The sequence below is a fragment of the Macaca thibetana genome, chromosome 18 (genome assembly GCF_024542745.1).
Source record: "Macaca thibetana thibetana isolate TM-01 chromosome 18, ASM2454274v1, whole genome shotgun sequence".
In the NCBI taxonomy this organism is placed as follows: domain Eukaryota; kingdom Metazoa; phylum Chordata; class Mammalia; order Primates; family Cercopithecidae; genus Macaca; species Macaca thibetana.
Window position 1 is genome coordinate 44,448,501 of NC_065595.1, and position 13,236 is coordinate 44,461,736.

The 13,236-nt window shown below is 44.1% G+C and overlaps 3 protein-coding genes across 9 annotated transcripts in view; 1 reads left to right on the forward strand and 2 right to left on the reverse strand.

The window, feature by feature from the left end:
* Positions 1 to 589, reverse strand: part of KIAA1328 (KIAA1328 ortholog) — a 912,897-nt gene extending 912,308 nt beyond the window's left edge. The window contains exon 1 of the mRNA XM_050767241.1: positions 585 to 589. The gene's annotated coding sequence lies outside the window, so the exon portion shown is untranslated. The remainder of the gene's footprint in view (positions 1 to 584) is intronic.
* FHOD3 (formin homology 2 domain containing 3) overlaps positions 1 to 13,236 on the reverse strand; it is a 490,096-nt gene that overhangs the window by 451,630 nt on the left and 25,230 nt on the right. The gene's annotated exons all lie outside the window — the stretch shown is intronic.
* RPRD1A (regulation of nuclear pre-mRNA domain containing 1A) overlaps positions 1 to 13,236 on the forward strand; it is a 711,886-nt gene that overhangs the window by 406,859 nt on the left and 291,791 nt on the right. The gene's annotated exons all lie outside the window — the stretch shown is intronic.

A 13,236-nucleotide genomic window follows, 5' to 3' on the forward strand; every position in this document is an offset into this window, starting at 1 on the left:
CCAAAGAACAAGGAGAAAACCTGTGACTTTTGCCCTACTCCATTTTAGAAAAACAGATATATCTGGTTAGTTTGTAGTTAAGTTGGTTAATTTCAAGCTAGATGTGCAATTCACACAACATGATTCCCTCCCAGGTGTATGAGGGTGTGCTAAGCCCTCCTAAACTCAGTAAGGACAGCTCTCAGTCAGTTCACAATGGCCAACACTTGGCCCCATACCTTCCCTGGTAGACCTGACTCATCAATCACTGCATTCTTTCTTCAGAGACCTCACCTCCAGATGGCACCCCAGGCAGGCAATATCAATTGATTTGACTTAGCATATGCAAGTAAAAGCTATTTGCCCTTTCTAAGTCTCAGGTTGATGGCAATGGGCCCAATGGTGCCCTGGGTACCCTGCCTTAGTTCTCTCTTGGAATTTCCTCTCCTGTTGGGATGTGGTCCATGCAGGCATCCTCAAGACATCTGTTGCATTGCTGGGAACCTGCTCACTACTAGGCAGGGCTACAGTACCAGCTGGCCTCATCCTTTCTTTGAGCCAGTTCTTCTTCACAGCTGAAACTCATGTACTCCCTCTTTCTGCATCCCCCCAGTCACATCTTGCATCACCACCCCACCCCACCCCATCACTGCAGCCCCCAGACCGAGAGGGCCATAGTAGGCCTGTGACTATACCCCCAACACCTTCTTCATCATCTTGAGAGAATCTCTTTAAAAGACATAAGTCTACATGACAATGACTCCACTATAGGGTCTTTGAAGTCTTTGGCACAGTGGCTAATACCATTACATACTGTTGGGTAAGGGAGTGGGTTCCAGGTGAGAAGAGCCATGAAGACCAGGACAGGCAGTGAGAGCAACAGTACTTCACTCTGCTTTGCTCAGAGGCAGAATTTGTGGGTGGGGGTACAAGAGTGGTTGGCTGGGCAGACTGGTACAAATCACATGAGACAGAGGTGCTTATGTACTGTTTTGCGGGTGGTGCAGACATACCAGAGGTTTCAGTGGGGAGGGACACAGCTGGTGTTGCACTCCACGGTTCCCTCATAGCTATGTGGATAACTCACTTGAAAGGAAGCAATGGAAGTGGGTCTTAGGTAAGAGCCTTGGGGCGTGAAATCAGCAGAGGTGGGGGATTCCAGGCAAGAATCCCCCAATCTTTCCCACACTTTCTCTGTACTCACTCCCTGGGCAATGCCAGCCAGCCCTGGCTTTAAAGACCAAGACCATCTATGCCTTGCTCATTCCCCACTGTGTGACTCCAGCCTGAACTCCCAACTTGAAAATCCATGGCCTATTTGACATCTGTACTTGGAAGTCCAACTGACAACCCCACCTTAACCACACAAAATGAGGTCCTTGATGTCCCCATAAACCTGATCTCCCACAGCCTCCCAACTCAGTGAAGGGCAGCTCTGTCCTTCCAGCTGCTTCAGCCAAAACCTCAAGTTGGCCTTGACCCCTCTCTTCCCACTTTCTACTGCAATCCATTGAGAAAACATGCGGCTCTGTCTTCATGATACATTCAGGAATCTCTGTGCTTCTCCCAACATCATCTGCCTAGTGAGGCTCCCGGCAGCCACCCCTAATCACCCTACAGGCTCTCTCCACCCAACAGCCAGAGGGATCCCTTGTGGTATGAGTCAGATCAGGACACTCTGCTGCTCAAAACTCCCCTGTGACTGCCCCCAGTAAGCCCTACAATGACACACAGACCCTACGGACTTCCCCTTCCTGGTCTGACTCCCTTGCACAGCTCCTGTTTCTGCTTGCTGCACTCCAGCCACTCTGGATTCCCAGCTGTGTCTCAAACACTCTAGGCACACTCCCACCTCAGGACCTTTGCACTTGCTGTGCCCCCCACCCAGAATGCTCCTCACCCAGAGCCATGTGGTCTCCTCTCTCCCCTCCTGCAGGACTCTACTCCATTGCCCTGTCTTCAGAGTCCTTCCTGGGCTACGCCACATGAAAAAGGATCCCTGTCACTCTCTATCCCCTTCACCTATTCTTTTTATCTTCACCACCTGCCAAACACTTGTCTCCCACCAGATACCGGGTCCATGCAGTCAGGAACTTTGTACTGGCTATCGCCCTCTCCCCAGCGCCCAGCACATGGCAGCTCTCAAACATTAGTAGAGGGTGCAACTTTGACATTTGAACAGATAAAGTGGAAAGCTTCCAGGAAGACAGGCAGTGATGCTGTTAACAGAGAAGTGGAAGCACCTAAGGATGTGGGGGGCTTGAAGAGAACAGAACTACAACCCATGGGCCAAATCTGACCCATAGCCTAATTCTATAAATAAAGCTTTATTGGAACACAGGCATACACACTGGTTTAAGTATTGCCTGTGGTGCTTTCCCACTACAATGGCAGAGTTGGGTCATTGCAACAGAGACTGTATGGCCCACAAAGCCTAAAATACTTTGTGGCCCTTTATAGAAAGTATTTGTCAACCTCTAGCACAAAGAAGTATTTTTCACACTGTAAAAGTCATGCCACCCCTCCGTCCCCCAAGAAAACTGCTATAACCCTTCCAGGAGGTTCAAATCCCAATTTGAGAAAGAGACAGATGATGGCAGTGGGGAGGAAAGACTTGGGTTCAGTGCCCAACACTACTGTTCACCAGCTGTGTGACCTTACCCAAATTACTTAACTTCTCTGATGCTCTCCTTCTTTATCAGTGAAATGAGAAATACTCCCAACCACCTTGCAGAGTCATTGTGAGGAGGTAGGTAAAACATCTGGCAGTGGCTCACAATATACTAGGTGGGTGCAAAAGTAATTGCGGTTTTTGCCATTGAGAGTAACGGCAAAGACCACACATTTGCACCAAGCTAATACCTATACAATAAGCCATTTTTCGATAATTTACTGCATTCCAAGCATCAGTCTAGATGCCATTCTTGGATTAATTCATCTAATCTTCGCAAAAAACTCAAATGCGGCTCTGCCAGCACTCCAGTGAGCTTTATCTTTGATGAATACAATTTTTAACAATCGAAGCAAAGGTGATGAAGTCGATGATTTCAGCATTGTTGAGTGGAAAGATTCACTCCTGGGGAATTGGAGAAACATCTGAGCTGCCTTGGAGAGCCTCCTCAGCTGCTTCGTAAATTAGCAGGGAAATCTCTCAATTCAAAGAAACCTCATGATGTACTTTACAGAGATATCACTGAAAGCAACTGATTTTGTGCCTATTTTTGTCTGGTTCAAAGATAACCGGTCCCTGCAAGGGCAAAACTCTTGAATCACTGGATGTAAAATGCCGAAGTCCGAGCTGAGAAAACGCAGAGTGCAACGCAGGCAGCTGGGCTGGGTATCTGCTCCTGGTGAGTCTCTCTTTCCTAAGCCAGCAACATTCTTTGGACTTTTTCACAAACCAATTAATTCAGTATTATTTTCTCAAGAAGTATAGCAATTTGAAGGACCTTTTAAATTTTTTATATTTAAAAATAAAAAATACAAGGTCTCACCCTGTTGCCCAGGCTGGAGTGCAGTGGTGCAATCATAGCTCACTGCAGCCTCAAACTTGGCACAAGTGATCCTCCCACCTCGGCCTCCAACTATCTGCGACTACTAATTTTTTTTTAATTATGTTTTTGTAGAGACAGGGTCTCATTCTGTTGCCTAGGCTAGTCTCAAAGTCCTGGGCTTCAGAGATCCTCCCGCCTCAGCCTCCCAAAGTGCTGGGCTTACAAGGCGTGAGCAACTGCGCCTGGCCTGAAGTACTTTATAAGCGTGAAATATGTGGCGAAAAGTCTACACCATTTAAACATATTGTCTGTTAATTCAGTGAATGGAATTTTCAGTTCTGACTTCATACATGAGAAACAGCACTAAAAAAGAATCAAGAGCAAGTTCTATGAGGACAACGTTTTTAAGAGTAAATAAGTTTTTAACATATCTGGTTAGCTTGAAAACAAGGAAAATATAAAGGAAAATTAGAAGTCAATCTAATTATGCCACTGGCAGGCATATTTGAATCTTTCTAGTCCCATCAACTCAATGGTTTCTTGTTATTTCTTTCCTTGACTTTCCCATTACCAAGAAGGGGCCAGACTGAAAACCCCAGGGCTTGCAAAAGACATTTTTTTATTTTGACTTGACCACCATGCTCACAAAAGCTGGACATGGCTTGACTGCTGAGTGCTCCCAGCCAATACCACTGCATAGATAAACACCCTCATGGAGGAGTCAATTATGCCCTGGCATGCAGGGATCAGTGCTGTTAAACCAGATGAGGTTTTCTTTCCCTGAAGAAAGTTTTTAAAACTTCTCGTTCAGATTCTGACAATGGAATTCTTGCCTGCTCAAAGAAGCCTTCTGCACTGCCCACTGGGTTTAGGTTCTACGACATTCTGAAGTCTTAGCATTTGTGTCTTAGTACACTAATTGACATCTGTCCTTTAAGTAAATGTCCTTTTGTCTTTTAATCTGTGGGTGTAGGCTGCCTGGCAAAAATTCTTACTCTTTGCAACAGAGTAAGAAGAAAAGACAGGGAAGAAAGAGAAGGAGAAAGCGAGAGGAAAAGGAGCTTTTGGATTCCTTCCTCCAGCCCACAGCACCCTGCCCACTGCTAGCGCCATCTGTTATGGATAAAGCAAGACGGTGGAGCTCTAGTGCAACCGAAGGAAAGAAAGGGCCACAGAAATGGCTATTCTGCTGCTTCCTGGTCCTCAGGCTCCTCAGAGACCACAGTGCTAAAGCACTCGCTGCACTCAGGGACAAGGATAAACCTGCCTCTGTCTAATCTTCAAGTTAAAGTATCTGAAAAACTTCTGGGACTTTCTCATTACCTCTCCTCTTCCAGATAGCAAATTCCCAAACTACAAAAGCCAAGGTATTCTACACCAATAGCTTCCATCTATTTTTTAAGTAAACTTTATTATTTAAGTATAACACATGTAGAAAGCTATATAAATCAATGAATTTCACAGTGAACACATCCATCTAACTAACACTCAGATAAGGAAATGTTCTGCTTGCACTACTAGCGCCCAGAGACCCCCACCTGTCCCTGCCAGTCAAAACCCCCTTCACTCCAAAGGTAGACTGCTATCTTGACTTAGGAAATTACAAATTAGTTTTCCCTATACTAGAACTTGATATATCAATGTGCATTATGTACACTTCTGTGTCTAGGTTCTTTCTTGCAACTATATATCTGTGAGATTCATCCATGATGTTGCAAGGATGTAACTGTACATTCATTTTCAGGGCTGTACAGTATTCTATTCTATGAATATTCTATAAGTATCAATTCCACTATTGATGAACATTGCATTGTTTCAGTTTTTTTGGTATCACACAGACTGCTCTGTTTTGTATATGTCTTTTGGGGCACATATATATACATAGCTGTGGAGTTTTTATTTACGTGTGGAATTGCTAGGTCATAGACCATGCATATGTTCAGCTTCATAACTGCCTAATAGTTTTTAAAAGTGGGTATGTGGGTGTTCTTTTAGTTCCACAGCTTTTCTAATCCTTAAAATTATCACGCTTTTACATTTTAACCATTCTGGTGGGTATGCAATAGTATCACTATAGTTTTAATTTGCATTCCCTGACGAATAAAGGTTACTGGTCATTTGGGCCCATCTTGAATGGAGTACCTATTCAAGTCTCTTCCCCATTTTTCTATTTGACTGTCATTTTCTTATTTAAGAAGCCTTTTATATATTTTGAATATGAGTCCTTTGTTGAATATTTACACACACAAAGAGAGAGAACACATAAATATTTTCTCCCATTTTGTGACTTGCCTTTTCACTTATATGGGTATCTCTAGATGAACAGAAGATCTTAATTTTAATGTACTTCAAATGATCTTATTTATTCCTTTATGGCTAGTGTTTTTCTGTCCTGAATTGAAATCTTTGCCTTCTCAAAGTTGTAAATATATTTTCCTTTGTTATCTTCTAGGGACTTTATTGTTTTACCTTTCACCTTTAAGTCAGTGATTCATCTGGAATTGAGTTTTGTACATACTGCAAGATAAGGGTCAAGATGCAAGTGGGATCTCCATGGATATCCCACTGACCTAGTACCATTTAGTGAAAGGACAAATCTTGTCCCATTGCATGTGTGTGGTTATGCTTTGGGACTCTATGCTGTTCCACTGGTCTATTTGTCTATCCTTGTGGGAATACTGTAAATTTAAAGCAGCCTTTGCTACTTAGGAATCAACAAATTCCTCAAAGGGAAAATCATCAGAGAATGCTGGGCTCACTTCAAATAATTTCCCCTTTTTTCAGGGTCTTGACCCCACAAGTTCTGGCTAGCTGTTTAAATGTCTTCTTACATATCATTTAGAGTCCACTCAGCTTCTTCCAGTTGTTTTCAGAAGAAGGACTGGTCTACCATAAGCTAGTACTTTATAGCAAAAAGCTGAAGGGGGCTCTGTTCCCCTGTGGGCATCAAACTGAAGTAGTCGAGGATGGTCTTGAGAAAGAGGCAGGATTTAGTGAAGCCTGGGGACATGAGGTGAGATTAGGTATGTGGCAACAGGGAGAGCAGTCTTGGTGACAGGAGTGCATTACTTCCCGGTGCTCACTCCCCACCTTCTGTGGCCTTGGCAGTTTGTGCTCTGGAGAGAACAGTGTTGAACTGAGCTGATAACTGAAAGGTAGTCTGGTGAGAAGTCCTCTGTCCCTGGGATCAAGCGCTTCACGTCACCCAACCACAGGGAAACCCAGGGAGTATGGGAAGGGGTGGGTAAAGGCATCCTGATGCCTGATGTGCCTGGGACTATGACCCCCCAACGAGCAAGGGCCACAGCATTCCAGAAAATGTGCTGCATTTGGTGAGTAAAAGATGCTATTTGAAGCCTCTCCTCAAGATCTGCACTCTTGCCTTACAAATATTCCCATCTAGTGCAGTCTTAAAAACAAAAAACAAAAAAACAAGTGTCTTCTTTGCTCTGGTGTTACGTGGAGGAATTTGATGGTGTTCCCTGTTGCTGGTCTTTGCATTCCCAACTTCCCCTGTCAGAGACTCCCAGCCCTGACATAACACACAGAGGAGGAGCAGCAGCAGCTGGGCGCCCCCTTTCTGAGTGGGCGAAGCCCTGGGCTAGACATTTCCTGAGTCAAAGCACATCAGGCTCGCAGCCACCCTCTCAGGCAGGCATGATCATCCCCACCTTACAGATGCAGAAACTGAAGCTCAGGGAGATTGCAAGTCCGTGGGATTCAAAGGCCATTTTTGAGCCATTATGCTGCATAGAACAGGCAGCCAAAGGGGCACCCATGAGGGTCACCCTCCAGCCTGAGGGTTGGCAAGTGGCAGTGCCCAGCAGCCACTCCTGGCACTCAACAGGCAGCAATAAGTGTCAGTGGAATGAATAAGTGAGTGAATTAATGCCAGATCTGTTAAGATGAGGATGACCCTACCAGGGAAAGTGGGAAGGAGGAGGTAGAGGATGACAAAGCCAGCAAGCACAAGCAGCCAGGAATACAAGGAGTTAAGGTGGACAGCAGGGAGGGACAAGACTGGACAGAAAGGATACCACCAGGTCACTAGCAGCTAAGAATGCTTCATGCTTTATGAAGGGGCACCAGGTTCCAGGTGCAGGTGATGAGCAGCAGCAGAAGGAATGACTGGCTGGATCTTGCAGCTCCAACCCACTGTGTCCACCAATCCCCCATGGAACCTACCAACCCTGGCCCCCAAACCTTCTCTTTCTTTTAGGGACACAGGCTCCAGGATTGCCCTGGCTCCCTACTAGTGTACCTGCTCCCACCTTACCCCTTCACCCACCCCCACAACAGAAGGGGCCTTACCTGAGATTCAGCAGCAAAGAAAACAGACAACATACTGCCCTTCTGGAGATCCCCAAGAATGTTCTTCCCCCATAACCCTCTGAAGAGGAGGCGACTGTTCTCTGGCCTGTTCTGGCTCAGTGTCACATAGGGCCAAAAGGGACACCTCCAGGCCTCCTGTTGCTCTTCCACCTTCTGGGGCTATGTCATCTAGCTCTGCCCTTCCTCCTCACACCTGATCTCAAGACCTGGCACCTGCTCACAGTCATCCCTCTACCCCAATTTCTCCCACCATCACAGAAGACACCACCCTTCCAACCCACCCTCCACCTCAGTGGCCTTGCTGGTTCCTCAGCCAGAGAGGGAGGTGAGAGGAGTCACGCTCACACTCCATCCCAGCTACCAACCACACAAATTCATACTCCAAAGCCACCAAGAGATAGTGTCCTACAGGCAGGTGGCCCTGCCTCTGGCCGTTGTCACATGGACAGCAAGGCTTCCCTGTCTCTTGGCATTCCAACGGAGGAGGCATCTGAGAGCACAGGGCATCATCTGCAGCCCCACGCCCTCCTCATGACTCATGGGACTCGGCAGAGTGAATGCAGGAAAAAGAAAAGCAAGTCCTCTCCTCTGTGGATGGGAAGTGTCCACCCCCCACCCCCCCAATTCACCACTTGTTTCTCCAGCTGCTACTAATAGCACCACGCACGGAGGGCTCACAGCCCTGGTCACCACTCCTAAGCACCGGGCAGTCCCCTAACCAGCCAACTGCAAGTCCCCCAAAGGAGTGTCTGCCACTCTCTCTCCCTCACATTCCCTGCACCTGGCCCAGTGACTGGCATTTTGTGGGTACTCATTAGTTGATTTAAACCCAGGGGAAAGCAACACTCTATATATTCCAAAAGCACAACACATATTACTGAAGTTCAGCAGCAGTCCCATTTGCAGAAATCTCCAAGCCAGGAGAGAAAAAACAGAAATCACTTTACAGTCCCATTATCCAAAAGTCGTGCAAGCCGAGCTGTGTCCTGAGAAGAACTGGGTCCCTTCCATCTCCCCATTCCTGTCAACCTCCATACACATTGCAGAGAGGAGACCCCCATCTCATTATTGACCTGACCACCTTCCTATAGCCCACACATGGGAGCACTGGGCTCAGCAAGCCCACAAGAGCACAGATGGGCCCTGGCCTCATCCTAGATAGACTATGGATGACACCACATCCCGCTGTGCACCTGGGAGACACAATCACTGTCACCAGAAGAATGATGCAGAACCACACTGCTGGAAACATTTCTGTGTTCCCATTAAGAATATCTGCAGGTAAAAGAGACTACTGGATTTCCTTATGAAATGATGCAAAAAAGAAAAAAGATCACAGGAAATCTTGAGAAGAGGTGGAAGGAAGGAATACTGGAGGTGTGGCCCCATTTTCTCATTTTGCAGATGAGGAAACTGAGGCCAAGGGAGATGGGCACTGGTCACCTCCCAACATGGCACATACCTTGCCAATTCATTTTATTTATCCTCTCTCCCACTTGAATCTAAGTTCCCTGAAGTTCAGGATTTCTGCCTGTTTTGTTCACTGTTATTTCTTCAGTGCTTAAAAGAGTCCAGTGCTTAGCAGGTGCTCAATGAAAATGTGTTCAGTGAACCAAAAAAAAAAAAATGAACACCACAGGTAATTACTCAGGTTCAGGAGCAATGCACTTTGAAGGTATCACACTGCTTCTTGACAGGTATTGATTCCAGAAAAATAAACCAGGAACCCAGTCTTAAAAAGTGAAGCCCCTGCCAGGCTTTGGTATCATGATGATGCTGGCCTCATAAAATGAGTTAGGGAGGATTCCCTCTTTTTCTGTTGCTTGGAATAGTTTCAGAATGAATGATAACCAGCTCCTCTTTTTACCTCTGATAGAATTTGGCTGTGAATTCATCTGGTCCTAGACTTCTTTTGGTTGGTAGGCTATTAATTATTGCCTCAATTTCAGAACCTGTACTGGTCTATTCAAAGATTCGACTTCTTCCTAGTTTAGTCTTGGGAGGGTGTATGTGTCCAGGAATTTATCCATTTCTTCTAGATTCTCTAGTTTATTTGCACAGAGGTGTGTTTATAGTATTCTCTGATGGTAGTTTGTATTTCTGTGGGATCGGTGGTGATATCCCCTTTACCATTTTTTATTGCATCTATTTGATTCTTCTCTCTTCTCTTCTTTATTAGTCTTACTAGCAGTCTATCTATTTTGCTTATCTTTTAAAAAACCCAGCTCCTGGATTCATTGATTTTTTTTGAAGGGTTTTGTGTCTCTGTCTCCTTCAGTTCTGCTCTGATCTTAGTCCTTTTTTGTCTTCTGCTAGCTTTTGAATTTGTTTGCTCTTACTTCTCTAGTTCTTTTAATTGTGATGTTAGGGTGTTGATTTTAGATCTTTCCTGCTTTCTCTTGTGGGCATTTAGTGCTATAAATTTCCCTCTACACACTGCTTTAAATGTGTCCCAGAGATTTTGGTATGTTGTATCTTTGTTCTCATTGGTTTCAAAGAACACTTTTATTTCTGCCTTCATTTCGTTATTTACCCAGTAGTCATTCAGGAACAGGTTGTTCAGTTCCATGTAGTTGAGCAGTTTTGAGTGAGTTTCTTAATCCTGAGTTCTAATTTGATTGCACTGTGGTCTGAGAGACAGTTTGTTGTGATTTCTGTTCGTTTACATTTGCTGAGGAATGTTTTACTTCCAATTATGTGGTCAATTTTAGAATAAGTGTGATGTGGTGCTGAGAAGAATGTATATTCTGTTGATGTGGGGTAGAGAGTTCTGTAGATGTCTATTAGGTCTGCTTGGTCCAGAGCTGAGTTCAATTCCTGGATACCCTTGTTAACTTTCTGTTTCGTTGATCTGTCTAATGTTGACAGTGGGGTGTTAAAGTCTCCCATTATTATTGTGTGAAAGTCTAAGTCTCTGTGTAGGTCTCTAAGAACTTGCTTTATTAATCTGGGTGCTACTGTATTGGGTGCATATATATTTAGGATAGTTAGCTCTTCCTGTTGAATTGATCCCTTCACTATTATGTAATAGCCTTCTTTATCTCTTTTGATCTTTGTTGGTTTAAAGTCTGTTTTATCAGAGACTAGCTTTCCATTTGCTTGGCAGATCTTCCTCCATCCCTTTATTTTGAGCCTATGTGTGTCTTTTCACATGAGATGTGTCTCCTGAAATCAGCACACCAATGGGTCTTGACTCTTTATCCAGTTTTAGGCCAATATCCCTGATGAACATTGATGCGAAAATCCTCAATAAAATACTGGCAAACCGAATCCAGTAGCACATCAAAAAGCGTATCCACCATGATCAAGTCAGCTTCATCCCTGGGATGCAAGGCTGGTTCAACATACACAAATCAATAAATGTAATCCATCACATAAACAAAACCAACAACAAAAACCACAGGATTATCTCAACAGATGCAGAAAAGGCCTTTGACAAAATTCAACAGCCCTCATGCTAAAAACTCTCAATAAACTAGGTATTGATGGAACATATCTCAAAATAACAAGGGCTATTTATGACAAACCCACAGCCAGTATCATACTGAATGGGCAAAATGGAAGCATTCCCTTTGAAAACTGGCACAAGACAAGGATGCCCTCTCTCACCACTCCTATTCAACATAGTATTAGAAGTTCTGGCCAGGGCAATCAGGCAAGAAAAAGAAATAAAGGAATTTCAATTAGGAAAAGAGGAAGTCAAAGTGTCCCTGTTTGCAGATGACATGATTGTATATTTAGAAAACCCCATCATCGGCCGGGCGCGGTGGCTCAAGCCTGTAATCCCAGCACTTTGGGAGGCCGAGACGGGTGGATCACGAGGTCAGGAGATCGAGACCATCCTGGCTTTCGTGGTGAAACCCCGTCTCTACTAAAAAAATACAAAAAACCAGCCGGGCGAGGTGGTGGGCGTCTGTAGTCCCAGCTACTTGGGAGGCTGGGGCAGAAGAATGGCGTGAACCCGGGAGGTAGAGCTTGCAGTGAGCTGAGATCTGGCCACTGCACTCCAGCCTGGGCGACAGAGCGAGACTCCGTCTCAAAAAAAAAAAAAAAAAAAAAAAAACCCCATCATCTCAGCCCAAAATCTCCTTAAGCTGATAAGTAACTTCAGCAAAGTCTCAGGATACAAAATTAATGTGCAAAAATCACAGGTATTCCTATACACCAATAATAGACAAACAGAGAGCCAAATCATGAGTGAACTCCCATTCACAACTACTGCAAAGAGAATAAAATACCTAGGAATCTAACTTACAAGGGATGTGAAGGACCTCTTCAAGGAGAACTACAAACCACTGCTCAACGAAATAAAACAGGACACAAACAAATGGAAGAACATTCTATGCTCATGGATAGGAAGAATCAATATTCTGAAAATGGCCATACTGCCCAAAGTAATTTACAGATTTAATGCTATCCCCATCAAGCTACCAATGACTTTCTTCACAGAATTGGAAAAAAACTACTTTAAATTTCATATGGAACCAAAAAAAGAGCCTGTATAGCCAAGACAATGCTAAGCAAAAAGAACAAAGCTGGAGGCATCACGCAACCTGACTTCAAACTATACTACAAGGGTACAGTAACCAAAACAGCATGGTACTGGTACCAAAACAGATATATAGACCAATAAAATAACACCACACATCTACAGCCATCTGATATTTGATAAACCTGACAAAAACAAGATATGAGGAAAGGATTCCCTATTTAATAAATGGTGCTGGGAAAACCGGCTAGCCATATGTAGAAAGCTGAAACTGGATCCCTTCCTTACACCTTATACAAAAATTAACTCAAGATGGATTAAAGACTTACATGTAAGGCCTAAAACTATAGAAACCCTAGGCAATACCATTCAGGACATAGGCATGGGCAAAGACTTCATGACTAAAACACCGAAAGCAATGGCAACAAAAGCCAAAATTGACAAATGGGATCTAATTAAACTAAAGAGATTCTGCACAGCAAAAGAAACTATCAGCAGAGTGCAACCTACAGAATGGGAGAAAATTTTTGTAATCTATCCATCTGACAAAGGGCTAATATCCAGAATCTACAAAGAACTTAAACAAATTTATGAGAAAAAAAAACCCCATCAAACAGTGGGCAAAGGATATGAGTAGACACTTTTCAGAAGACATTTATGTAACCAACAGACACATGAAAAAATGTTCATCATTGGTCATTAGAAAAATGCAAATCAAAACCACAATGCAAATCATAACTCATGCCGGTTAGAATGACAATCATTAAAAAGTCAGGAAACAACAGATGCTGGAGAGGAGATGGAGAAATAGAAATGCTTTTACACTGTTGATGGGAGTGTAAATTAGTTCAACCATTGTGGAAGACAGTGTGGCAATTCCTCAAGGATCTAGAACTAGAAATACCATTTGACCCAGTGATCTCATTATTGGGTATATACACA